The sequence below is a fragment of the Ascaphus truei genome, chromosome 1 (genome assembly GCF_040206685.1).
Source record: "Ascaphus truei isolate aAscTru1 chromosome 1, aAscTru1.hap1, whole genome shotgun sequence".
NCBI classification, from domain to species: Eukaryota; Metazoa; Chordata; class Amphibia; order Anura; family Ascaphidae; genus Ascaphus; species Ascaphus truei.
The window spans coordinates 370,459,275-370,484,571 of NC_134483.1; the positions used below are offsets into that span (position 1 = coordinate 370,459,275).

At 42.5% G+C, this 25,297-nt stretch overlaps 1 protein-coding gene across 19 annotated transcripts in view; it reads left to right on the top strand.

Moving 5' to 3' along the window:
* SORBS2 (sorbin and SH3 domain containing 2) overlaps positions 1 to 25,297 on the top strand; it is a 293,997-nt gene that overhangs the window by 33,433 nt on the left and 235,267 nt on the right. For 18 of the 19 annotated variants that reach the window (XM_075610127.1, XM_075610126.1, XM_075610132.1 and 15 more), the window contains one exon: positions 6,980 to 7,119. The gene's annotated coding sequence lies outside the window, so the exon portion shown is untranslated. Of the gene's footprint in view, positions 1 to 5,416; positions 5,490 to 6,979; positions 7,120 to 25,297 lie in introns of those variants that run through there. The other variant, XM_075610128.1, reaches the window with a different exon arrangement.

Below are 25,297 nucleotides of genomic sequence, written 5' to 3' on the forward strand. Positions count from 1 at the left end.
CCCCTCGCTCCTTCTCCTCCCCCCTTGCTCCTTCTCCCCCCTCCCTCGCTCCTTTCTCTCAATGCACTGCCTCCTCCCCCCGCACCTTTCCCCCCCTGCACCTTTCCCCCCTGGACCTGCCTCCTCCCCCCGTACCTTTCCCCCCCCTGCACCTTTCTCCCAATGCACTGCCTCCTCCCCCTGCACCCTTTCCCCCCCCCCACACACACACCTTTCCCCTCCCCCCAGATACTGCCGCCTCCCCCCCCCCTGCACCTTTCTCCCCAGGCACTGCCTCCTCCTCCCGCACCTTTCTCCCCAGGCACTGCCGCCTCCCCCCGCACCTTTCTCCCCAGGCACTGCCGCCTCCCCTGATATAAAGGCAAATAATACCAGAGAGGCAGCAAAAGTGTAAATAGACTGGTCTCTTGACATACTGTAAAGGCTGGTGGCCTCAAAAGGTGGCCACTTTTTCTACTCTGTTAGATTTATAGGATAAAAGCCTGTTTGTTAGACTTTTTTTTTAGTGTGTTTTTCAGGGCTTCTGGACTATGATCCAAATGTTAAATTGTTTCACAATAGTAACTTACAGTGTTTATATTGTAATCCTTTCCTAATGCTATGGATTGAATATCGGAAGTCATGTCCAACAATAAGGTATTTTCCATTCCATTGAAAGAAGCAGGAAACAATAGCATGCAGAGTATTGTATTTTATTCATCTGAACCCCGTATTGTTAAGTAACTATTCCATGAATGTTACACAGTTCATGCAAACATTATAATGTGGCTAGACTTTTGCGCACGTCTCAAAATTTGTTTCGCAAAAATGTTGACGATTGTATCTGTAATTGTGCGTTTTTGATCAATGTTTGCAAACACTCACATTGTCTCGAATGCGCAAACATGCAATATTTCCAGACTACCGATAAAGTTTGCGAATATTACCCCAATTTAACAATAATCTCACCATGTAAAGACCACGTGACCTCATGTTACATGGCCCCATTGCGCAAATGTCTTCAAATGTGCGCTCGTAACATTTGTCAAGTCAAAATCTCGGCAAACTGCGTTTGGTTCGTCAACTTCAGTGGACAAATTGCACGTCTCTTTTTATAGCACAGAAGCGTACTCAGGGGTCTGTTTGTTGAATCTGGTAGTAGATGGTTGGCAATGCCTGACGTGAACACTATATTTCGAAAATGTAGGATTACAAAAAGTGGCAGCACTATCCTTCATTCAATGCATTACAAAAAATAGCCGAGAGATCAGCTGTTTTAAAGGACCAATCCAAGCCGGGTTTTTTTTTTCCTTTCCTTTTTTTAATACACGGTTGAAGCAGGGGTCCTCCGGAGCTGGACCCTGTTAATTTCATGCTGCTTCTGGAGATACTTACATCCAAAGTGGGCGTCGGTGTCTCCTACAGTTTTCTGCAGTTTAAAGCCCCCAGTCCCATGGGCCAATAGGAAACCGCACCGGATGACGTCACAGCTTCCTATTGGGCCGCAGGGTCCGGGAGCTTGGAAAAACGGCCATACTGTGAAGTCTGGAGTGGCTGCCGGCAACCACTAGGGAGGAAAGTAACTCCTGAAGAAGGGGTCCTCAGAGCTGAACTTAAAGGGGTTCAGCTCCGGAGACCCTCTGCTTTAATCCTGTATTTAAAAAAAAATGAAAAGAAAAAAATAATGGCTTGGATTGCTGCTTTAATGTTATAAGAAACAACCTCACAGCAAAGATAAAAGCCAAACATAAATTACATCGTGTCCGGTACAAAACAAAAAGTGTAGATGTTACAATATGAATATCAAGAAGCATAATGTTGTGGTAATCAGAATCAGATATAATCATTACTATTATATTTTGGGCAAGATTCACTAATGGGTGATAGAGCTGTTTTAAAATGTTGTGGTATAAACTAATGGTATTGCTGCGACATTATGTGGAATTACCGCAGTAGTCACAAATAAATATGTATTAATAAATAGTGTGTGATCTGCAGATTATTTGCATACAGTACATGAAAAAAAATGTTAATTCTGCAATAAATAAGGCCAGCGATAAAAATAAGCGTTAACTAATTAAAATCAGTGCATCTGAGGCAACTGTGTGTATGTGGAGGAGGGGAACATCTATATCACATTTTTTTAACCACAGGGTTATGTAATAGGATCCCTTACAAAACCCGATGAGAGAAAAATATTTAACCCCTTGGATGCCTGCGGGTATAATGCATTGCAAAGGAATATCTTCAGGCACCAAAGGGATTAACATAAAACATTAACACCCTACAAATAAAACAAAAAAAAAGCACAGCCTTCATACGTGCAAATATGAATCCTTTCGTAGTGCAAGTCCCAGCTAGTCATATGCTGATCATATCGAGCTGGTCACTTGGGATTCTCAAGGGTTAATACATGAATATGTTCTGCAGTGTCTATAAAACAGATTTGTATCACCTATTCTGCGCTGAGAGTCTTATCGTGCACCTCTGTATATATTTGCCAATCGCGCCAGCCTGTGGCAGGTGATACATATTGGCAATATGTGTGGTGGTAACATCAGCATTTATAGTGAATAGTTCTGTATGTAGAAAGGTAATTTGGCGTTACAGGATATGCTCATTTTCATGCAATGCGTTTAAAAATCCTGCTCGCGATATGGCTTTAGTTAATAGGTCAAGAAATGAAAATGGCATTAAAGCAGCAGTCCTGGCTTCGCCTTTTCTTCCCTGTTTTTTATTTTACTATATGCAGCATGTGAGTAGCTTTTAATGAGCAATAATTACCTTAGCTGCCGATCAATCCCTTCTCTGGTGATCGATCAGACAATATGCTGCTTGTGGGGCTATCAAAATGGCCGCCATCTGACTCTGTGCTTCAGTCTATGAAATGCTGCAGCTACCAAAGGAAGATTAGCGCATTAAAGAAAAATCATTACAAATGGCATTAGGAGTTGAGGTTTTGTTTTAAATGCAGTCAGTATTATGTAATACTACAGAACTTTGGAATACAATAACCACATGTAGTATTTTGCATGTTTTGCTGCTTACCTACTTTTTATCTATTAACCTTTTAGTGAATCTAGACCTTTGTCCCATCCAATTCATTTCCCCTAGTTGGAACTTCATTGACTTTTCAAGACAGTAACATCTGTAAAGCTCAGGGAAGCAATGTTTCTCATACAAAACGTACCTCAAAGCGTTTTAGTGAATAAATTAATGCTTTTATTCATGAACAGTTCTGGAAGACTTTTTAGGTGTCTTCAGGAATGCTTTGAGATTCACTGGGATGTTACATTTCCCTGCAAAATAAATGAGTGCTTCAGTATTAGGTGGCACCTTTTTTATTTGGACTAACAATTGATGTTTTAAGACAAGCTTTCGAGAGTTCTCCTCTCTTCCTCAGGTCGAGCAATACTCAATTAAGGGGAAGAGAGTAGAAATTTAAAAGGACCCATAGAAATACTTTTACACTTCCTAAAAGGATTTCCATTCCATCTATAGAGAGTTGCTAAGCCCAAGGTTATGGCCCCAGTTAGTGCTCCCGTGCGTGCTTTGGAGCGCCTGGTGGCGCGTGCACCCGTTTCTGCAGCGTCAGTGGACTTCAGATTGCTCACGACAGGGGGGCGTGGCGGGGGGCGAAGGCCATGACGTCACGCGGCTTGTTTGCCCTCATTGGCTGAACTGCCACCGTGACGTGGCCATCGCTCGGCCGCCGCGCCATAAGACAACTTTCTTGTCAAAATGTGGTCACACCATCGCGCTTGGTGCAAGCGCGAGCGTGCACTGCGGCGGTCCCGATCACTGGGGACGAGGCCTAAGGCACCGACCTAATGACTGGAACGGTGTCAGACCCAAGTGATAGAGGTCACAGCAGTCCCCTATTAGTTGCACTCAAGGAAAAAGTCAAAATTAATAACATACACGGTGTCAGACCCAACAGGACCCGAACCCACAACCACTGCTTTTCTAGTAGTGTGAGCTAAACCAACTGATGGGTTGCAGGGCACACTGTCTACTACTAGCATACCGCCAAGGGATATCTATTTTGTTGATTGTAATCTTGACAGCACTTCAAGCACAAAGTACTGTATGTACTGAGGGCTATGACTGAGGGGATATATATATATCTATATATCTATATAAAATAACTTCTACATTTGAAAGCCTCTCTCTCCCCCTCCTAAGTGCGAATTTGTAACAATCCGGCAATGGATTTTGGATTGCTCCTGTCTTTGAAAAAAAAAAAAAAAATACTACATGGCAGACTGGTTTTTTTTTTTAGACTGATCCGTGAAAATCAGCAGAGCAAAATAACCGGGATTATCTGAGGTGGATCCAAATCCGCAAAAAAATATGTCACCCATCTCTAGTTGCAGACCTGTCTGAGACATCTGAATGTGCTGACAAGTGGTATTTTTATTTGCTGTACTGAGAAACTAACTTTCAAAATGCAAATGTTATATAGTGCAGTGCCTTCCGTTTATTGCAACTCCAATGTCACTGCGATAGGTTACTGTGACTGAGGCTTTAGGTATGAGAAGCCACAATGCAGCAGAACCCTGGCAGTGACACCAGGACAGCATATGGAATGGGGCAGTTTAATATCAGGACTTGCTGCAGTGACGCCCGGTACAAACCTCCGCCTGTCACAGTTGGTTGAAAGAGATTTATAGAGGTCACAACCACAAAGAATTTCGCAAGTGCCTCATGCTGCTGAAAGTGAAGTACTAATGGGCATTTTGTCTTTGAATTTTGCTTTGCAGTTATCCCGTTGGCTTAACAGATATTTACCCCACTTTACAATTCGGGAGTTTCCATACACTGCTTTTCCTGACCACCACACTCATGAATATGAAGAATTAAAGGCAATGGTGTTTGCACTGTTCAAAGTGTGGATCCAGTCACATTTATGTTTTATTTACAAAGTAACCGCTCCTCTCAAATGTGAACTGTTTTATGGCGGCTCTTTCCCTTCCCGTTTCTATCAAAGAAATGTGGAAATACTATCTGTTATATTAAATTGTGGCCAACAGCATGCACACATACACGCTCAATACACTTATCATGTCGAGACCCAGCACAGTACCACTACTTTTTGAGAGTAAAGTCAACTTTTGCATTGGTATGACTGAGCACAAGGGCGGGTGTCTTCTTCGTGTGACCTAACAGTCATTGGTCTCCAGTGACAGAGGAGAGCTGTCAACGGCTTCCAGTTACAAACAGTCCAAAATAGTTGGAGAGGTAAAAATGTAGATCCAACGTGGCAACAAATTGTGATGTCAGTAGTAATAGAAACCTCGTTGTTTTAGGTGTATTCATATCGTAAGGATCCAAAGTACAAAGCGACAGGAGGTCAAGCAAAGCAAAACATAGAGAGGCACAGCCGGTTTTCCATACAAACCTCCTCGGGAATGTAAAGTATGATACCTTCCCGTGTAACAAGCTTGCACAATAATCTGGAGATGTCAACCCATTCGATGCCAGGAGGGCCACCAGCTCTGCTTCGTACAGTATGTAGTTATATCTTGATCTATATAGTACCCTCCATGTACGTAGGGCTTTACAGCAGTAATTCATGTGACACAATAGGAATAAGAATTTCGTACAGAAAAGTAGGCATTAGGAAAGGGAGTACCTGCCCCAAAGAGCTTACAATCTAAGTGGTAAGTAGGGAGAAAACCGCAACACTTAACTATTACAGTGCTGGAAGTCCTGGATTTTTGGCCGTGTGATTGTTTTGGTGGCGATCACATGATCGCGACCAGTCACAAAAACAGAAGTGGAGCAGAACTTTCTGTTTTGTGTTGTTCATTAAAAGAAATTCCCTTTCTGATAGAAAGATATCACCAGTTTACATGATGCACTGAGTAGCTATTGTAACTTACAGTAAGGATCTTTAGTCACCTAGAGCTACTATTCTTCTAAACGTAAATAGATAATAAACATACTACATGTAGCAATAATAACGAACTGTACAGTACATCACCTTTCATACAATACTGTTCTCACTCCGTGCATTGGGGAATTATGAGATCGAAGGTACAGTAGGCAGGAGAATTTCACAGCGAGTGTCAGTGGAATTTCTGTTTCTGTGTCCCTGTCTTCTAAGTACTATATGAGATTTAGATGCCTGGTTTAAATAGATAGATAGATAGATAGATAGATAGATAGATAGATAGATAGATAGATATCAGTGAGTAGAGGCACTGTGAAAACAATGACACTGACTTTGAATCAGGTGAGCCTGGCTCAAATATTCCTGTGCCTCAGGCACCAACATTTTGTAATCTCCACAAGGCAGAAGTCTATGTACAGCGCTGTGTACACTGTCCGCGCTATATAAGGGGGGAAACTAAAATGATGATATACTTTTTATAGCTTTATAATGCATCATTTTTAATTTCCAGAAGCGTATGGTACAGAAAAAAAAGGTCCTTTAGCTGTAAAATCATGCTTCTTGAAGCTGGAGCATTGCTTTTCCCATTAACCTTTCCAGTGCTGGAGCATTCAGTAGTACTCCTACACTACCACAGCATCCTTCAAACCTGAGGTTACTCATTTGAGTTAAGAAATAAACTTGTGACTTTATTTCTTTGTGAATCAAGGGGTGGGGGGGGGGCTAATATCTACTGTATTAAACCTGTTGTATTTCTGCTCAGTACCTCTTCAATATCCTAATGTGACAACATGTGCTTCAGTGGCATGTAACAAGTTTCACATCCATGTATATTGAGTCCTCCTGTAACTTGTCCTTTTGCCCCATACGATAAGCTACTATCCATGTACTCTCTGATACACAAGTACAACTGATGCAAAGTTTCACCTTTCATTTACTAACCAAAACAGGCACTCTTGATAAGTAGCCCTGGAGAGAAGGAAAGGGAGGTCGCTCATTTTCAGCCAGGTTGCAGACTGCTGGAAATAGCTCACATGCTCTCACAACAGCCGCAGCTGAAATTCCTCCTCTGACTCTGCCCGTGTCTCTCTTCCTGCTCTGTAGGCACTTGGATTTGGCTAAAACCGAAACTGCTGGAGTTGACAACCTTGCTGCGGGTTTGAAATCAACACAAGCTGCATGTACAAGTAGCCTGCGTTTTACCAGTGCTACACTTGTCCTGAAGCCTGCAATCCAGCTGTCTGGTAGGTACACACATCTGAATGTATCATTTGTTGGTTACTGAATTCGTTACACAGTTGTTTTAAATGCTCCAAACGCCAGCATTTGCTGTTCAGTTTATCGTAGTTATAGTGTGTATGTGCACTTTAATCTATTGGATCTGGTGTGTTTTTGCCAAGAGCTGCTTAGTGCTAAGCCCGAACATGAGAAATGTTACTTAGCATTGTTCTTAAATGCCTTAATCATGTGTCACATTTCATTAATTCCACAGTTTTGATTTTAGCACAGTAGTCTGCAGCAATACTGTACATTAAATGTAAGTCAGACCAAATAGTAACTTACATTTTATTGTATTTTTATCATTTGTACTTCTGGCATTTCTGTTCTTGAACATATTGCTTTAGTCTTCAGATTGATGATTAGTGATCAATGCATGATACTAAGAAATGTTTCAAAAAAAGAGTCATGCTAATATTATGTATACATTCACTTCTACAAAGCATTTTTTTTAAATATTGCTTTAATATTTATAATTGGATATCAATTCAGTTTCTCGAGCATGTACATTTAAAAAATACATAAGCAGCACCTGTGTTACATTGCTACAGACATTTGCAGACATTCAGTACAGGATATTGAACCTTTAAACCACATAGTTACCTGCAAAATAGTGTCATAAAACCTACACACAGCTGTAAACTAATATCAATGGTTTAGTTACAAAAAATAAAGCACAAGCCATACAAAGAATATTAGCAGTATTCAGAGAGAGAAAGGGGGAGAGAGAGAGAAATAGGGAGAGGAGGGGGGGGGGGAGAGAGAGCACCACTAATAGTAATACTTCTGGTCATGTTGGCTATGAATACAACTGGGCACATCACATTGTTTGCAAATTCTTTGTTTCAATTGCATGGTACCACTGGTTTACCAGTGCAGATTGACAGACTGTTCCAAAACAGACATGATTGTGTAAGCAGGTTACTGCATATTCGAGGGGAGTTCACCTCACTTCCACCTACAGTACCGCTACTTGAAAATATGTTCTGCAGCATATGGTAATACTAAGCATCAATAAACACACTCTATTTTACATAACTGCCCACCTTCACTGGTATGTGTGTAACAACCAACTCACAGTATTTAAAAGGAATATTATTCGCTGAAAAGTGTATCCTTTTTCTACTTTCTCAGTGAAATAGTCCCATTAACCAAATGCAATTCAGTGGAGGGAAGAGATCTCCCTGATTCTCTTACAGTATCATATCTCACCGAGTAGAGTGTACACATGTTGCCCATTACGCCTTCATTCTTTAGGACATGACATATCAGACGATAACAAAATAGATGACCTTCACTCCGCGTCCGCACCCCTCAATCTTTATCCACTTTTTCTATTACAACCTGACCAATATATAATGCTTATTCTATCTGCAGCATTCTTGTCAACATGCAGGGTCCTGTATGTCCTCCCCTTATCCCTTACATCTTTTGTTTCTTTAACCTGTTGCAAATATTAAAGGAAAAACATAAAAATAAAAACAACATTACAAACTACCAGCTCAGGTTAATAAGAGCAAACTCCTTCCTTGTGGGAACATGAAATATATTTAAGAAGGAATAAACGCTACATCTCATGATACTTTATTTTCGATCATGTGGTTTCCTTGATTTTATTTTTTTAACAGAGATATTTATGCTGTTTGCTGTGTTGCTGGACTCCACCTAAGTGCTGCATTTTTTAAGATTTGTTTTATAGCAATAAATAGGTTCTTTACATAACCTACAGTTATTTCGTGCAAGCTTCCAAACCTTAGCCCTGTCACAGACAGGAAGCTTTGCATCTCTTTGGTTAATAACAAAGTAGCGCACAGTTCTGTAAGAATAGGATCAGGTAAGGTAGACACAACCTATTCACAGTTGCCCATATTCAAGTGCAAGAAAGGAATCTCTGGGGACTGCTGGAATGCTTTTTTATTTGCTTCAATTTACCTCTGTGCTCAGAGCAGCAAACAGTAACATTTTGTGCAGATTCTGTCCACACAGAGATGTCTTTGTGAACATTCCAAAGGTGGTGTCAAGTAGATTGGGGGGGGGGGGGGAAGGGGTGGTGGTGAACACCCAGCTTCCCTTATACCTCCCTAATGTGATACACTCACAGGGAACAGTGTAAGCCTTGACTAACTTAAATTCATTTATTTTGTAAGTGTATTAGTACAGGAGGACAGGCATGGTTAATAATACCTTCCCAATGATTCTTTCCTTTATTGGCTTGTAGGCAATGCATGCAGAGCTTAGAGGCTTGTTTTGAGAAAAAGAATGTAGACTTTTTATTCAGTCATTTTCAGCAACATTTTTAGCCCAAGTTCTGCAACATAAAGTATCGGCTTTTTCCAGGCCAAAGTTCAGCTTCTCCAGTGTGTGAAAGTCCATATAAGTCTATAGACATCTATTGTATAAAAATAAGTGGTGTCCCTTGGCATCAAGGACACTGAGATATGGCCCGCTCGCACACCCTCCCTTAGTCAAGGAAACGCACATCTGGTCTATACGCAGACCAGGGGAAGACAGAAACCGTTCCCTTTCCTGCCTTTTAAGCCACTTGCTAGACTCGTTAGTAGTCCTGTCTTGCTCCAGGCAGGAATTACCGACTGCCTGGAAGACACGCCACAGCTATAGCTGTTGTAAACAGGCTGACCCCTGTGACAGAGCTTAATCACTAAATAAAGGTAATTTACTGTACATGTATGGTTGGTAATGATCAGTAATGACTCTCACTTTCAAGAATAAACCACTAATGTTAGTACCAGAGGGAGAGGAAGCTCAAGTGACTTCCACACACATTACTGTCAATTCCAGACTCCCTGCTCCTTGTCCTACACTAACTAACTTTAATTGTCTCTGAGATATTTGGGGAATGTAACACAATAGTAATTCATAGTGTGGGGAAATGCTGGTTAGTAAATGAGTATAAAAACTTCCTTGTGCCAAACAAACAATAGGCTTAAAGGAAAACTCTAAATTGCTCTGCAGTTTTCAGCTCAATGCACATTTGATGGCTGATTTAGCATCAGAGCAGTATGTGGCACTGATGTGGAAGGGAGTTCTAGAACTTATAAAGTTTGAGAGGGACATTTCTCATCCACACCTAGGAATTTTACATTTACAGTATGTTCACCAACATCTAGCAGCAAATGAAAGCTTAAGGCTTTTAATGAACCGAAATACCTGTTATCCCAAACGTTTAGATGATAGGAGGAAATATTCAACCATCCTTATGCTTTAACATACAGGAGCTTTCAGTGTATAAAACAAAATAAGCACAAGGGCAAACCTTGTCATCTATTGTTCTGTACCTTAATAGACACAATAGTCTGGTCTCTTGAATGTTACAATTTTACATTCTACATAAGTAGGCAGCATATTAGAGAGAGAGTGTAGTGCATTTTGATGAATAAATAATGAATTGACAGTGTTTTAAATACATTGTGATGGATACTGTATGGGTAAGACGTTCAGCTGTTGGTGAAATTATTTTCCACGAGAAGTTGTTTGCAAATTAGTACTACTGTACATAATTCTTTACGGTGTTACGCCCTTATTTGAAACAGATTTTCATAATCCTATCAATAAAAATGTAAGTTTAGAAACAAAATGTATATGTATATACAGTGTATATATATATATATGTATATACAGTGTGTGTGTAGATATATATATCTTCAGTAGCAAGTGAGGGGATGATGTCCAAATGCATTGGAAACGGGGAAAGGGAAAAGGTAAATTTGACATAAATTGGAAGAAATTAAACCATTTTGGGGGAAAAGTTTCTCTCAGTGGCCGAGGGGATCACTTTGCAAAGTATTTCAGCCTGTTTGGCACTGAAGGAGTTAACAATATCAGTCAAGCATGCGGTCAAAATATTTTGTGTTATCTTCTGGCACACAAAGTGAAGGACCCAATTCATCAATCAGCATTACAGCCAGTGCAGCAAATGTCAAGACACTTAATTTCCATGACAGATTTGCCATTGACAGAGTGCATTGAAGTTCTAAGAATGCCCTGGCACACACTGCTTATACCCAGAGTCACTGCAGATCAGTAGTATAGACACACAGATGTATGTTTTCATGTAATCAGAGCATAAGCTGTGAACATTCCTAGGATCTGAGGTCCAATCTTTGTCAAGCATTAAGACTATTTACTTGGTGTCACACGATGATGACCCAAGAGGCCTTTTGCATTTTCTCTATTTATCTTGGTGCCAGTGACTTAGTGCATTTCGATGGATCCAATTAATTGAGGAAAATCTGAGCATTCATTTTTAGTACCAGAGAAACCTTTTAGGCAACATTTAATGTTCAATGCAAATAAATAACCATCAATTTCCTGGCATTGAACATGCTGTAGCGTTCACACTTGTGTCATTTGGTCTCAATTTAATTATAAAACCATGGGGCTGATTTTATATGTGCTGAAGCGGCTGATCGGGCAAATTTTGGCCAAAATTTCGCATTGACTTCAACCCCTTTGTCTTTTATGTAGATCACATTAATATCCACTGCCTGCCCTTACTGAAATTGAGCTCATGTTGGCTAGTAGGACATAGCATTATCAGTTAACACTAAATAACCCTTGGGTGTGTGCACTGTTTTATAGTACAGTAGACAGTAATAATTAGAGAAGCTTCATCTGACGACTCTAAGTTGAGATCAGACAGTCAGAGTGGATGTGGCAAGCATGATGTTTGTTTCTGCGCACCAATCTCTTGTTAGGTTTTGTGGGATAGCAAGTGTGCAGCACAGATCAATATTTCTGTACAAAACGATCTGTTTATATAATGTATGGGATTTCCAGCATAATATATTACTTTTTTTCAAAGAATTCTTACAATGCTGACACAAACAGACATATACTTGCCAAAGCAAGCACAAAAGACCCCTACTGTAACAGCACTCGCCTAAGTGGGTATATAGTGTGTACATTAAAACGTAACTTTTAATAGTTACATTTTTTTAAATAAAATTGGACAGTAACACATAACAGACAGCACATATATCAATGGTCACTAATATAGTAATAAAATTAAAAGGGATATTAAATAATCTACTCTCAATCTGAGCACCAGAATTGGTGCAGATACTTAATTTACAAGTGCTAATAGGGGTTGGAAAAAGACAACTTTCCACCATTAAATCTGGGTATGGTGATAACAGTGGTCAACTGCTCGTATGAAAAGGTTGATAAGCAGCCTAATATGTGGTCAATTAGGTGTATTCATGAACACCATAAGAAGTTAATGGTAAACCACAAGTCTAAGTGTACTGTACCACTAAATTAGAAGGGAGTTTGCAGGTATGGATATATTTATAAGCGATGTGTGAAATCACACCGTTATACATATAATGAATGCATTCACCTTTGGCAAGTATATGTGTGTATGTTCTCTCTCTACCCCTGGCACCACCTGCTTTACATAGACTGTAGCAAGAGCCTTTTCCATCCTCTCTCCCCATATTTCGAAACGCTGACACAAAGAAAAAACATTGACGATTTTTGCGAGCTTGAAGAATGCCATGGTGTAGCATGGTGTAGCATGGTGTAGCATGGTGTAGAGCCTGTGGTGATATTTTATGATTACCAGAATTGAGGAGATTCCAATCCAACCAGACAATACTGCCGTAACTGTATTTAAGTACTGTATTTTCCTTCAGTGTCTACCATAAAAGAAAACATCATTGAATCATGTGGCCTGTAAGAAAAATGTGACTTCGCTTAATCCAAAATGGTTTTAATTAGAGGTAGGCAATAATCTAGTCAATATTCTGCTCTACATACATTAGTGAAGAACTTGAAAACACAAGATTAAAGCAGCAGTCCAAGCTGCTTTTTTAAAATTGTATTTATTTAATTTTTTTTTGCCCTTTAATATGTGCATCATTACAATCCACACAATGATAAGTAATTAGCTAAGTTGCCGATCGATCCGTTCTCCTGTGATCGATCGGTGAAGATTCGGCTCGGGGGTTCACTAAATCGCTGACAGTGCAGCAGACGAGGACCCAAGATGCATAGTTCTGTGGGGAAGATCATGTGCGAGGGCAGGGCTCAAAAAGGGGTGTGCCAGAGCCTGTTTCAGAAGAGGAAGGGGATGTGACTTTGTAACTGGTTGCTATAGAAACAAAAAATGCTTGTTACATTATAATACATTTAAAAAAAGTCAATTCACAGTTGTTTAAAAACAAATGCTGCAAGTATTTTCTCATAGTACAGAACTGATTTAGTAAAAAAAAAACACATGTAGGATATTGATTGGTCTGCAGCTCTAAGGGCCATATTTTCTATGCAGTGCAAAGTTGTAATGCACCTTACAGCCTATTTAGCTAAACGGGCAATAAGATGCCTTCCGGGTTTGTCACAATGACAAGAGAAAAGGAACCCCACTGGTTCTGTTATCTACACCTACCCCTGATTGTAGCACCACCTTTGACACTACATCGGTTTCGAGCTGTTGTAAGGGTATCCCTACCCCTTTCCCTTTAGTATGCAACTTCCGGGTATGTCACCATATTGCCCTAAGTCAGTACCTGGCCCAAAGTTAAACTATGCCGTACTGGCTGCCAAACATATCAGTTTATAACAGGACAGTTCCTTCATTTAAAATTCTGACCAGTTGTAATTTAGTTTTAGCCTGTGTTTCAGAGACCTAGTACACTTCTTAAAGCACTGCTTGCTTAGCTGTGTTGCATTGATGGCATGGACCATTTAGTTGCAGTTCAGACATTTCACATACAGATAATGCCACATATATAGAATTGCTATGTCGGTCCAACAGACATAAAAGCCCATATGTGACCCTGCTTTGTCTTGAGAACCAGCATACTGTAGTTATTCTATTTATACATTGAAGAATCACTAACAGATAACATACTGTAGATAATAAAAGGCACCTGCTGGCGGATGGGAGCTTATTTGGAAAGTTGTCCTTGAAAATCATTTTGTAATTTTGGCAGCTATGTCCTAATGCAAAATTAGAACATATTTGCTCTTGCTGATCCTAATGTGAAACTAAACAATTGTTCTCAGCACACAATGAATTAAAGTCTTACAGGGGTATCCATAGCTCTCTAAAAAATGAAGCTCTAGCACTCAAAATGAAAAGATGATTTAATTAACAATGCATCCAAGATTACAATTATACAATAGACACAAGTGGAACGTACAACACATCCAGTTCAAGATCTGCAGTATAAATCTGAAAGTGTGATATCTCACCTATATTACAGAAGGAGACGAGCGCAGAGTTAATGTATAACTCAGGTGACATAGATTTGGCTCTTATTTAGCCCGTAGCTTCAAAACAACACAGCTTTAAGACAGCATACAAATAAACACTTCTGCACACATCTAGTTGTCATAGCCCCAATCTACTCAAAGGATTACCTTATGGACAATTCCTTCGTTTACGTAGGAATTGTTCCACGATGGAATATTTTGATAATGGTTCCTATGATCTTAATAAAAGATTTTTGGATAGAGGCTATTACCCACGATCAGTGCAATGGGCATACATTAGGGCCAGGAATAAATCTAGGGATGAACTTATCAATACTGACCTTTCCAGCTTTGCTCATATAAAACAGCAACAAACCTATACAAAATGACATAAATCAATGTGAACCACCATTCTTTATTACTCAATATAGCCGTCAGGCTATGAACATCAAATCAATAATCAGGAAACATTGGGCCATTCTTAATACAGATGTTCTCCTAAAGGACATGGTCTCTATGGACCCAAAATTTGTCTTCCAAAAAGCACATACACTGGGCAGCTTAGTTTCACCAAGCATGACAGAAAAAACATATACAATAAAAATATGCTATTTCCAGATTTAATGGGGTGTTTTAAATGCGGGAAATGCAAGGTATGTCAATATGTCCAAAAAAGCAAAAGCTTCACCAACACTGAACAAACTAAAGAATATAGAATCCTTTCATTTGTGACGTGTAATACGGATCATGAAATATACATGATCACCTGCGGATGTAACAAACGATATGTGGGCCTAACAACCCGCTTATTTAAAATAAGGATGTTGGACCATATTGGTCATATTAAAAATTTGGATATTACACATCCCGTGTCTAATCACTTTAAGGAATGCCAGTCCGGCAGTCTTAGAAATTTCAAATGTATTATTCTTGAACACGTTAGACCCCACAAACGTGGTGGAGACAGATCCAGGGCTCTTTACCAACGTGAAGCATTCTGGATCTTCACCATCGACACATTAATACCTAAAGGTCTTAATACAGAATGGGACCTGAAGGTATTTCTGTGATTTACATTAAGGTTACTAATGGGTATGACTGCATTTAATGTTCCTTCTTATTGTTCCTTTCTCTCTTCCCCTCTTTCCCCCCCCCCTTCCCCTCTCCTTCTCTCCTCTTTCCCCCCTCTTTCCCTCCCCCTTTCCTTTCCCCCCTCCCTTTCCCCAATTTCCTTTTTTCCCTTTTTTCAACATTAAGTATTACACAATATAAATGGAATCATTTATTTAATATATTTGTATTACTGTAGCTATATTTGTTATTCATGTATAACACTTGCAAATGAGTGATGAATTATATTTATATGTATAAGAGATATGCCTTGTATTCATTAAGTGGCTTGGAAAGGTTAACTTTATATACGTATTGAACAATCAATAATGATGTCTCTATATGGATTTTTTATTTAATTTGTGGACACTAGATATATAACTTACACATATTATTATTTAAGGTATTATACCATTGCTGACTATTGTATTATGAAAATATATTATGGTCTGCATATTAACACTTTTTTTCTAATTGTATCCCTATGTGACTAATGAGTATGAGTCCAATGTGTTGAAATTTGCATACATTTTTCTAATCAGGTGCAACACATCAGTCAACTATTAGAAGGGAGATATAAATAACACCCTCCCTTCATGCTTGTCATACTCCTTGAGAAAGGGCAAACTTGCCCGAAACGCGTGGGAGGAGGTCTTCTAGTCATGTTCTGTTGTATCTGTTTTATGTAGTTTAATAAATTGATTTTACCTCAACCTGGTGAGTCTGACATCTATAGGAGCCGCGCTGGCATCGATCATCTACTCTCCTATCTCCTTGTAAGGGCTGACTCAAACGTCCCAGTCCCTATCTGCAGGGCTGGGAGAATAGGCATCTTACCAGGGTTGCTAGGCTTCCAGAATTGAACAAGACTGTCTTGTATTTGGACACTGTCCAGTGAAAAATTAGAGGTTATACTGGACATGTATGTGTCCGGTGTTACTTCTCTAGACATAGTGACATGACCGTCTTGGGGGGCCGCAGGATTTCCCCAAGCAGGGAGAGAGCAAGGCTGTTGCTAGGGGGCTGGGAAGCTTCCTCTATCGTGATTGGCTGCTGCTGGGTAATGCAGCCAATCAGGAGGAGGTGTAAGGAGCCTCAGGGTAAGGCCAAGGAGAGGAGGAAACAGCATGGAGCGGAGAGGTGTATGTGAGTGTCTTGAGTGCATGTATGTGTCGCAAGCGTGTTTGTGTCAAGCGTGTGTCAAACGTGTGAGTGTGTCTCGAGCGCGTCGCACCTTTCAACATTGTGTCCAGTATTTTTGGAGAAGCCTCCTGGCGACCCTCTACAAGCCTCTGACCCAGTCCAAAGAGGTACCTGTTATCGGAGGCTCTTAACATCAGTATGGTTCTGAGTTTGTGTCCATGGGTTGAACCCTCTGGCAGGTTCCAGTGACCTTTACTTCCTGGAATAGAGGATCTAGTTCCTTGGGATCTCTCTCTGATCCACCTCCCCTGTGTTCTACCTGGCTGATGAGCCAGGTGGAGACTGGCTAATTGTCTGAATTAGCTGAAATTAACCAACTCCCTGCTGGACTTATCAGTCAGATACAGGCTTTCTATTTGGAGCCTTTTTATACAGTGGTTAAAGCCCTGTCACACCTACAACCAGAAAAATAACAATAAGTAACCTAACAGCTGAAAAAATCCTACCAGCTAGAGCAGGGGTGCGCATACTGGGGGCCTGACATTTTCAAGGGGGGCTCGGCGCTTACAGAGGCCCTGAGCTCTTCCCCACAACATTTAAATTAAATGCCGGGGGAGCGCGCAAGGCCTCTGCATATCCCTTACAGTGTCTCCGGCGGATTTTGGTGACGCGTCGCCATGGCAATGCAGAGTCAAATGACGCCACGGGGTCAAATGGCAACATGTTGCCATAAAAATGCTGTGACGTTAGATGACGCTGGAGAAAAGGTAATGGGGGGCATGAGTAGGGGGGGCGAGCAGGCAGGGGGGGCGCAGACAAAAATGTTTACACACCCCTGATCTATAGCATGTATAGAAACGTTACTAAGCAAGTCTAATATAGCGTCACAGCTCAATCAAAGCATAATCATATGATAGTAACAGAAAGCTACAATATAAGAATATAAAATGTTTTTTTTTTTTTTCCCCAAACGTTTTTATTAGGCATAATTAGGTTCACATACATTACGTTACATTACATTTCTGGCCTAATACAGTATTATTTTCCTTGTTCAAATAGTAGAAGGGTCGGGGGATCACCCTTGGGCGGGTGCCCGTAGGACCACATCATGGTACATGAGGTGTGGAAAGGAGGAAGAAGAGTGTAGGGGGGAAGACGGGGGGGAGTTGTCCCTCCCTCCCCTCGTCCGGCAGGGCCTTCTTATCCATATCTCAAGGCTCTTCTGCGTTTCCGTAGCTTAGGGAGATACATTTTGGTTTGGGTCAGTGGGTTAGCCAGGTCTCCCAAATTTTATAGAAACTTTCTGTCGAACGCTTAAGGAAGGCCATGAGTTTTTCCATTATCATGACCTCATTGAGTCTTTTCTTCACCATTTGTTTTGTGGAGGGCTTTACCTTCTTCCATGAGGACGCAACTGAGCATCTCGCTGCTGTGAGAATAAAGGAGATTAATTTCCTTATTGGGCGATCGATTTCCTCTAACGGTCTGCCCAATAGGAAGGTCAGTGGATCAATGGGAATTGTGAGGTCTGTGACCTCTTTTATTAAGTCTTGTATTATAAGCCAATATTTCTGAATCTCTGGACATAGCCACCAGATATGGGCCATGTCCCCTCTATGTCCACAGCCTCTCCAACATAAATCCGAGGCCAGAAGGTAGATTTGTTTTAGTCTCACTGGGGTAAGATACCAGTGATACATTATTTTATATATATTTTCCTTCACTGTGGTACATATGGAAGTTCCTGAGGCCCAGTCCCATATTTCTTCCCAGTCCTCTCTGTCAATTCCACTGCCCATTTGAGCATATAATCGTGTGCGGTGGGGTTTGCTGGATTCTTCATTCCGGCGTATATTTGTGTTATTAGACCTTTTTGATGTGCCCCTTCTTGGCACAGCTTCTCAAATTTTGTGAGTGGGGGAAATTTCAACGTTGGGGACATTTTTTGTAGAAAGTGCCGAATTTGGAGAAATTTGAATGTATCTAGTTGAGGTGCGTTGAGTTTGGTGCGTAATTCTTGGAAACTCAGGAACTTTCCATCGCTCAATAGATCTGCGATCGCTCTGATCCCCAGTGATTTGAATAGGTCAAATTATTTAGTGTTGCACCCTGGGGGGAATTTAGGATTGTTAAATATTGGGGTGAGCTGTGAGCTGGTGGAGGAGAGCTGGAATTTCGTTTTAGCTTTCAACCATATTTCCCATGTATGTCTCATCGCTCCCAGTTCAAATTTAGGCGCCATATCAGTTCCTCTATCCCCACACCAAAGATAAGCTGGTAGAGAAGGCGTTCTGGAGTATTGAGATTCATTTGCTAGCCAACATAGCTTGTCTGGGTCTGAGTTCCCCATGACCGCTTGTCTTAATTGGGCTGCTTGGTAATATTTAGAGACATCTGGGACTCTCAAGCCTGCCCTCGCTCTGGGCGACAAGAGAACTGATCTTGCTACTCTGGGTCTCTTGCCCTGCCAAATAAAATGAAAAATGTTGTTTTGAATATTTTTTAGTTCAGAACCAGGGATATGGACTGGGAGCGTCTGAAAAAAGTATAATAGTCTGTTGAGTATATTCATTTTAACTGAGATCATCCTCCCGATCCATGAGATCTGGTATCCTTCCCATTTATCCAGATCTTTTTTAATTTTCCTAAAGAGATTTGGGTAGTTATTTTGATAGAGGGAGCAGTAGTTCCTTGATACATGTACTCCCAGGTATTTGATGTATGAAGGGCTCCATCTATAGTTGAAGTTTAGTTTCAATAAATGCATCTCCGGTTTAGGTTTAGGGCTTCTGATTTGTCACTATTAATTTTGTATCCTGATATTTTGCCAAATTCCGCTAACTCCTTATGAAGATTGGGAAGGGAGATCAGAGGTTGCATTAATGTTAGAATAATATCATTGGCAAATAATGAGACTTTATAATTTTTTTCACCAATTAGTACACCCTGTATATTTATATTGTCTCGAATTTTAGACGCAAGAGGTTCGATTGTTAGAGCGAAGAGGAGAGGGGACAAGGGGCACCCTTGTCTCGTTCCATTTTTTATTTCAAATTTCTTTGCGGCTCCACCTGGGAGTTTAACCACCGCAGAGGGGCTGCAATATAGTGCTCGGACTCCCTCAAAGTACGTATCTTTGAAGCCGAATTTCTGCATTGTTTTGTCAAAAAATAGCAAATCGATTCTATCAAACGCCTTCTCCGCGTCCAGACTTAACAGGACCGCTTTGGTAGCTGTGAGGTGGACATGATCAACAATATTTATAATTTTGCGGGTATTGTCTGAGGCTTGCCTAACTGAGACAAACCCCACTTGGTCGTTGTGAATTAATCTGGGTAAAATAGGGTTCAATCTGTTTGCTAAGATTTTACTGTATAGTTTGAGGTCGTTGTTTAATAGGGAGATTGGCCGATAACTCCCACAGAGCAGCGGATCCCTACCCTCTTTATGGATTATGGCGAGGTTAAATGGATGGTGGGAGTGGACCGGTGGGAGGAGGGGGGGTGGATGGATGTTGCGGGGGTGGGGGGGGGACATATGATGGTCAAGATATTTGGTATGCTTTGAACCCAGGCATCTGTTTGGGACTGGTGTATCTGATATGGTTAAATATCTGACTGACATTTTCAACAAAGAACAGGAGAACCAGACCTTTTGGCGTTACAATGCTGATGCTGTTGTCCTTTCTCATATTCGAGGGGGGAGGGAGTGGGGAACTCTAGTTGATGGGGAGTATAACAAAACACAGCGAGGACATTAATATCATCCATATTGAACATTGAGACAAATCTCCCTGTGTCTGGTGGTCAGACTTATAAACCTTGGAGGGGGTAGGGAGATGGGGAAGGGGGGGGGAGAGGGGAATGGGGAACCGAAGGAGGGGGGGGGAGAGAGAGTGGGGGGGGGAGAGGGGGGACGCTAGCCGGTGGGGAGTTTAACAACCCACAATGAGTATTTTAATAGTATCCATATTATTAAACATTAAGGAAGTTCCTCCTGTGTCTGGTGACAAGACTTATAAACCTTGGAGAGGGGAGGGGAATGGGGGAGGGAATGGGAGGCAGGGGAGGGGGCAGAGGGAAACAAGGGGGGACCGAGGAAGGGGGGGAAGAGGGGAGGGGTAGCAGGGGCTAGGGGAGGAGAGGATGCATACTCTATGGCACTTGGTATATCCTAATTATACCTAACTAATTGGTGACAGTACCCGTAGTAGGGATATTGACATAAGTTTTTTTTCGGTATGAGGTGTATCAACTCACAGTATGAAAACATTAATAACACCAACAATGTTGAACATGAGAACAGATCTTATTATGTTTAGAGGCTAATCTTCTAAACCAGGAAGAGGGGGGGGGGGGTAGGGGACTCCATCTTGTCCAACCTAAGGCAGTCCCGTTTGTGTCTCTTGCTACTCATCGTTTATAGTTTGAGGGGGGCAGGGTAGGACTGAGCAGGTGTGGGGATAACTTTGTAAGCCCCGTTTGGTAGGTGTGCAGGGTCCCATAACTTTCTTAACGGAATAACAAAAGAGAGTTCCTATGTGTGTTCTTGAACTGGGGTAGTTTCTGATCTTACAGTGAAGATCTTAGGAAGCCAGAAACCATAGACAGAGTTTCCTTAAGCCGTGTTTAGCCTGCAAAGTAGTAGGAGAGTATCGTTGCTACCGCTATTACCGTTGCTCTCGGCAGGTCTCCGGTTGTTCCCGGCCTCACATAAGACTCTGTAAATATCCTTCTTATAACTTTCAAGGATTAACTGGGGGGGGGGGGGGAATGCGCAGGATGGGGAACAGCATGAAACAGGGCTGGAGAGCTGTGGTTCAATATCCAGGCCTTCAAATAACTAGGGAGGAGGGATACTTACAGTTAGTAGTCCTCAATCAGAGCGCTGGGAGATAGTACCCCCCTCCCCCGCGGGAACCCAACAGACATCCGATCTTATTGCGTTACAACGGCTGGGGGGGGGGCAAATCGTGTGGCCCCATGGATAATAGGGGTACCCCAGGGGATTGATGGTTCTCGTCCGCTATCCGTGGTCTAAGGCGGGGTTCGGGGCAGCTTCATCTGCAGCTTTCCTCCGCGGCGGCTGGTCAGGAGTTGGACTGGAATCGCAGCGATGATGTCGTGCGTCTGGGCGGGTCAGGCGAATTCTAGTAGGCTGTTGGCTCCTGCTCCGGTGAATCCTGCAGTCGTTGTTTGGATCCTGGTAAGAAATTGTGGGTAGACGAGCAGCAGAAGATCTTTGGCACTTTTCATCTGTTCCTGACCTGTCGTTGTGTTGTGGTTCTCCTCGCGGGACGGGTGCTGCTGGGTTCCTCCTCCTCTCTCTGCGGCAGTTCTTGCGGTTGGTCAGACGTCCAGGTAAGCGGAGGGGTCAGGCCCAGGGCTCTGACATATGGGACCATATCCTCGGGGTGGCGTATCATTAGGAATTTGCCACCGTTGCTTGCCGTGAGCTTAAACGGGAAGCCCCAGCGGTATTTCACCTCATTTTCGCGCAGGAACGAGGTCAGGGGCTTCATTTCCCGTCTCCGGCCAACAGTAATTCTTGATAGATCATTAAAGATCTGGAGGGTTTCATTCTGGAAGGGCAACGATTCCTTTCCTCGGCAGGCCGCGATTACCTTTTCTTTCGTGGTATAGCAATGTAATCTAACAATTACATCGCGCCTCCAATTGGGGTCTTCTGATCGTGGGGCTAACGCCCGGTGGGCCCTGTCCATCTCTAGGTCCCTTTCCTCGATAGGGCCGCAAATTGAGGTGAACAAGTCCGCTAAATAAGGACGGAGTTGGCCAGGGAGAATCGCCTCGGGGACATTACGAATGCGCAGATTTTGGCGCCTGTCCCGATTCTCCTGGTCCTCCTGTCCGTCTTTCAGGTGGGAGATTTCCTCTCCCAATTGAATAATTTCCTCCTCTGCTTCTGTTTGACGTGCGAGGGACTTCTCCAGTTTGCCTTCTAAACTTGTTGTCCTTTCAGTGAGGCCCGAGATTTCTTGCTTGAAGTCCGCTACTGCGGCTTTAAGTTCAGCCTGAAGGGATGACTGTAGCTTTGAGTGCATGGTGGTAAACAGGCTTTCCAGGTATGACCTCGTAATCGGTTCCTCTGTTTCCATTTCGGGGACCTCCTTAGGCCGCGCTCCGTTATTCTGCACTGCTTGCGATCCTCGTGCTCCGGCGCCATCTTGGGTTTCCATCGCGGGTCCAGGGCTCCTCTGCGGCGGGGAAAAAATCTTCGAAACCGCCTGGTTTGCTGGTTTTCTAAGTTGTTTGGACATTCTCCCGTCACTCCTCTTGCTTGGGTTTAGTGCAAAATCAATACATTTTAGGTAGAAGAGCGTTATATATCTGGATTATCCTGGTAGGTCCGCAGACCTCCTTTCCTACACCACCATCCCTGATGACGTCACCGGAAACCCCCATCAAATATGAAATGTTTAACAAATAAGCAACCTAATGATACAGAAATGAGGAGTACAAGGCTAATACAGAGTGAGAAGACACAAAACAATACTGGGATCATAGAAGGCAGTCTATAAATAAATAGGGGGCAATGTTAACACTTTGGGATAATAAACCTCTTCACAGACCAAACGTGGAGTGTTCACAGCAAAGTGCAGAGGGGAATTGCCCATCAGGACTAACACAGCGGCGGTCTCTGCTTCTGAATGGGGCTCCCGCTGTGTTAATCCTACCGGGCGGCATCAGTCTGGAATCACTGCGCAGAGAGATCAGACAGAATGGATCCCTCTCCCTGCACCTCTCTAACAGGCGATCGCGCTGCTTTAATATTATTTTAATAACATATTATTGAAGCAGGGGGTCTCCGGAACTGAACCACATTCATTTCAGGTCTAGGGACCCCCTGCTTCCCGAGTTATAGGATCCTGTATGGGATGCCGGTATTTCCTGCACGTTTAAATGTTCTGGTCACGTGACGTGGGAGAATTAAACTTGGAGAGATACCTGCACCCAATACCGGGGCCTGTAACTTGGGACGCAGCGGGTCCCCGGGGCTGAAATGAATGCGGTTCAGCTGTGGAGACCCCCTGCTTCAATCCAGTGTAATTAAAATAAAAGCAGTGCGATTGCCTGTTAAAGATGCGTAGGGATAGGGACCGATTTTGTCTGCTCTCTCTGCGCAGCGATTCCAGACTGATGCCGCCCGGTAGGATTAACACAGTGGGAATCCCATTCAGAAGCAGAGACCGCCGCTGTGTTAATCCTGATGGACAATTAGTCTGGCCGCAGTGAATCCGTGAGCAGACAGTGGTCAGGCAGCTGCCATCTGCGGTTTCCTGGAGGAATACTCGAACAATATATCTGGCTACATCTGTACAGTATGTAATGTATGTGTATCCGGCTGTATGCGTGGGCCCAAAGCCCCGCCAACCCCCTCAGGATTCTTCTGCCACCAGCCTAAGCAGGCAGGGGGACATACCTTTGACGTGCTTTCGTGGCATGCCGAGGAAGGGGTTGTACTCTCTCTCTTTCGCTCGTGCTCCATACAGTACTCTACCTCGCCCTTGTCGCCTGCCTCGATACCATCTGGAGGCGGGTACTACCAATAAACGAGGGTGAGAGGCCCTGGTGGAGGGAACTCTATTCAGAGTTAGTTCCCCACCAGGGATCTGAGTTGGAGAATCCTCCATAGTGCACTGAGCACAGGAGATTACCTTGCGCACTTCACGGACTCCACGGCCGCATGCCCATTTTGTGGCACAGGGGAGTCCATGTTTCATATTTATTTTAGTTGCGCCAGACTGCAACCCCTCCTGAAGGGACACCTACTGCATTTCTGGTTGCATTTCTCCCCGCACCTTTTTATTTTTGGGCGCCCATTATCCCAGAACAAAAGTGCCAAGGTCCTCACTAACCCGCTCCTGGCATTAGCCAAGCCGAGGAAATACTGTATAAGTCCAGGAGGCAGCATTTGGCTGGGGAGTTTCCCTGGACTGCCAGGCTCTGTTCCAGGTGCTGGTGCACTCGCGTATCAGAGCAGAATTCACCCACGCTGTGCTCACTGGGCAGGTACCTGTGTTTACCTCCTAGTGGGCCTAAAGCAGGGTGCTCTGGTCGGTATCCCCCCATCAGGTTTCATTTAAACTCAACCTCCTTATTTTAGTGCACTTAATTTTTAGTTTCTGGTGCACGTATCTGGTTTATCTTAGTTTTGAACCGTTTCTTTTTCTGGTTGGTCCCCTGGCCAACCAGATGTTGCCAGCCAATCAGTTATAAAAGGTACAAAATGGGACCGATGTTTCTTGGTGAGTAGTGCATTGAAAAAGTTAAAAATAAATAAATAATGTAACAAATATAAGCAGCGATCCGAACATTTAAATGACTTGTTTTTACTGCATAGCTGCTTGTCTGAAGTTTGCTTGCAGTTTATCTTTGCTCTGGTTCTGGCAGGATCACTGTGTAGTAAGAATACGGACGCCCAAAAACATGAAACCAATTAATTACTTTGTGATCATAATCATCCTGTTTTTCACCCACATTCCGTCCGTTGCTATGTGTTTTGGCATGTAAACTATTTCTTATTTGTTTCCGGCTTGGAGAGCATATTGAAAGGTTAAATAAAATAACATTTTGAAAGTCAAAGGTGCATACACAGAGGTAAAGCTGATCTGCAGTACAGTGTGAGCTTTGGGAGTCTTCAGTCAGTAGAGCAATC